General features: G+C 46.3%; 1 long non-coding RNA gene across 1 annotated transcript; it reads left to right on the top strand.

The window, feature by feature from the left end:
* The first annotated feature begins 1,212 nt into the window (after window positions 1-1,212).
* LOC122176386 lies at window positions 1,213-3,069 on the top strand. Its single transcript, XR_006177726.1, has 4 exons — window positions 1,213-1,238; window positions 1,745-1,892; window positions 2,582-2,684; window positions 2,986-3,069. It is a non-coding gene; the product is annotated as an uncharacterized LOC122176386 (long non-coding RNA).
* Window positions 3,070-3,421: the final 352 nt, after the last annotated feature.

The raw sequence follows: 3,421 nt of genomic DNA, 5'->3' as shown, positions 1-3,421 counted from the left end.
CCACTCTGTGCAGCAGCTTAAAGGTCCTTAAACTGCATCAGGGACTTTTGCTTTCTCTGCGTCTCCTACAGGCAGCAGACATAATGCCTGCTGTTCTGATTGGAATTTATCCGGAGCCTTCCGTGCATGAGATTGGCTTTGTCTGAGGCTGGAGCAGTGCTGCTGTGTGGCAGTGGTGATGCTGGCACCTCCTCAGGGAGCTCACTGAGTGCTGGGTGTTCAAATGCTATCAGTAGCAATGTTCACAGAGCAGGGCTGTATCCCACAAAGACCAGAAGAGACTTATTCCTCCTTCTCACGGATCTGGATTAAAATCCTCCTCCTTTTGGGAGGTGGGATAGGAGTTGGATACAGTCCCAACTGTGCCAAGGGAAAGGAGAAATTAGAGGAAGCCAAACTGTCATAATGCACTGGTTACGGCAAACGGGAGAGTTGCACAAGCAGCCGTTTCCTTATCAGAGACTTGAGTGTGATTTGCAGAGTTTGGAAATGTACTGCAGCTGTAGAGGATCACATCTGAAATATAATGGGATCAGAAGAGGCTGAGCTTATTTGGGCATCATTGTGTCACTTAGAACACTCTGCCGGGTGAAGCCCAGACTTACAGGTGATGCTGCATCTGCAAGCATCAGGGACCAACATGGAAAAGTGGGGGAAGGCTGCTGAGAGGTGGGCAAGGAGTGCAATGTCAAAGCATAGCATTGTGTCCTGACTCAGGTGGCCTCCTGGCTGGGATGTGGGCCTGTGGACTCCATGCATCCCTCATGTGGCCTCCAGGCTGGGGCTTTCCCTTTGTTAAAAGTGGGCTTTCCCTGGTGGCTATTGCTTTGTTCTCACTGTATGGCTGAGGATGAGATTACCCCTTGCCTTTGATGACATGGCTGATGTAGGGCTTTCCCAGTAGCTTGAAACACAGCTGATCTCACCACACGTCCAGAGATGTCCTTTGTCAAAGCATTGTCATGGTTGAAATAAGGATACACATGTGAGAACTACCAGGCCACAGAAAATGAAGAACATAGGTGTAGTGGAAATGCTGGGTCACAGCCTGAAGCAGTGATTGAGCACCTGGTGGGAGGGCAGAGCCAACCCAGGAAAGCTCAGCTGTAAGCAATGAGTCTGAGTGACCAGAAGGGGTGGGGGCCAGGATCATCCCTTCCCAGATCTCATTTAAGAACTGGCAGGGGAGATAAGAGCTTCTTTCTGGACATCTCTGTATATTTGGGGCTCTTCTGAAGGTAAGCAGTGGGTTTTTTGTTTGTTGTTGTGTTTTTTGTTTTTGTTTTGCTTCCTGCGCATGCTTCTGTTGTGCTTGAGTGAATCCTTGCTTGCTGTAGCTTGGGATCTTGCTGTTGTGCAGTCATTGCTGTATTTTCCCTTGTGCTACAACAGGATTGTTGGTGCTATCTCAGGTACCGTATACAATAGTCCCCCAGGGATTTTAGCACTGAGTTTCTTTTTGTCCTTTCTTGAGTGTGGCGTCACTGCCTTGAATGAGGCAGTCTGGTAAGGCTGAGCTCCACTGAAACTGTATCTATCATGGGTGTCAATCCTGATTTCGTCAGTCTCCAAGTGTTATCTGGTGCATGTAGCAGTCTTCAGTGGAGGTCCCCATGCTGTTGGGATGAATATCGTGTGAATGAAGATTTATTTCCGTGTGTGTGATGTCTCCTTAAAAGACTCAGAGGGAAGAAATGAGCATGATGACAAAAATGCCTTTTAGCCAATGTGTGCCTCTTTATAGGGTTGAATGAAAACTCTCAGTGACTTCTGAGATGACTTTGCAAACTTCGGCCAAACTGTTTCTTAAAAGAGTGTATAAGGATCCCAGTTTGATTTGGAGCTTTCCCAGCATGGTCTTAACTGCAGAGTACTTGATTCTCTTGAAATAGGTAAAGTTTGTTCAGTTCTTCTGTATTTGTGGAATTTCACATGTCCTGGAGAAACCCTTTATTTCCTAGGTCTTGAGAGTGCTGTTCACTAAAATTTCTGATATATTAATCTCATGTGGTTTTTCTCTTTGTCACGCTTTGCCCTTAGGCAAGTTTCTTCTGCCTTCCGTATGTTACCTGGTGTTTCTGCAAAATGATACACATGAGCATTCATTTCACCTCAATGTCTAGTGGCCCTTTCCCCTCTTACCTTCTCATGAGCCTTTGGAGAACTGCTGCAGTAGGGTTACCTGTCTGCTGGCTGTTTATGTCCTGTAGTAGTTTCTGCTGACTTCAATTTTACTTGATTTCACCGCTTCATTTTTGTAGGCATGCCAGAGAGCTCATCCCCTCAAGAATGTCCTGAAGGCATCTTCTGACATAGTCAATAGCAGAAGTGATAGCTAAAGTATACATACATAAATAGTGGTTGCTCTAGTGTGCGAGTCTGTCTTGCAAATATGAAGATGTGACTGCAGGCCTGCACCACTGCACCCAAACCCCTCTGTACAATGAAATGAACTGGAATGTGCTACAGAGATTTTTCTTTGATGATGTCCGGCTTATAATTTACTTCTGGCTGAAGTAATTGGTGAGGGAGATCCATTTGAATGGCTTTGTAAGAACACTTTATTTTTCTGGTGCTGCAGGCTGCAAGTTTCACACTCTGAGACTGAATCCCATTAGCATCGTCCGGGTCCTGGGGAGAAACATTGATTTAAAAGTAGTTGAAATGAAGCACAGAAACAAACTGTAAGTGATTTCTGGCATTAGAAATGCAGTGTCTGTAACGCAGTGGCTCGGCTCCATACTTTAATGGGCTTTAACGTATCAATTGTAGTGCTGAGTAGTAATTAGGGCTATGCAGCAAAACGCAGAGTGGCCGCTAAACTGTTCCAAAGTTGTGGGAGTTGGTGGGAAGGGGGATTTGGGAGCAGGCTGAGTTCTGGTAATAATACCCCTGGGTTGGGAAGAGAAAGTATGACTATTAAAATATGAATTCTGGTTCAGAATTGCAGGCAAGCCTTACCTATCCTCTGGTTTGTCCCTGCAGATTAAAGCTAAGGGCTGAGCAGTGGCAGCCCTTTGGGGACCACCAGCAGCAGTGTTCTCATCCTACCAGGCTGCAGCCTCTGCCTGCTCCGTTACGTGAAATGCATTTGGAAGCTGCACCACTTGGCTGCACTCGGTTGCTTGTGCAGCCCATAGGGATGGAGGGTGACAGCTGAGAGATGGGGAATGCTGCTTCTCGTTTCAGCATAGCCTAAGTACACTCCTAAAATTCCACTGTACAAAAGGATGCCCGGCATCCAAATCTGCTCCTGCTGTCCTGTTCTCAGCAGGTGAAACTATGCTGATTCTGGTTTTGAAAAGCATTCACATTTTTGGGGACAAGGGCACTGCAGCCCGTGATTACTAATTATGCTTATTGCTGTAGGAACGGTGCAAACCACAAACTCACTAGTGTCCTTCTCTTGTTGGCTTTTTCT

Source organism: Lagopus leucura, unplaced genomic scaffold (assembly GCF_019238085.1).
Source record: "Lagopus leucura isolate 7727_CA_CO unplaced genomic scaffold, USGS_WTPT01 Super-Scaffold_760, whole genome shotgun sequence".
Classification (NCBI taxonomy): domain Eukaryota; kingdom Metazoa; phylum Chordata; class Aves; order Galliformes; family Phasianidae; genus Lagopus; species Lagopus leucura.
This window is presented reverse-complemented; position numbering and strand designations above follow the sequence as displayed.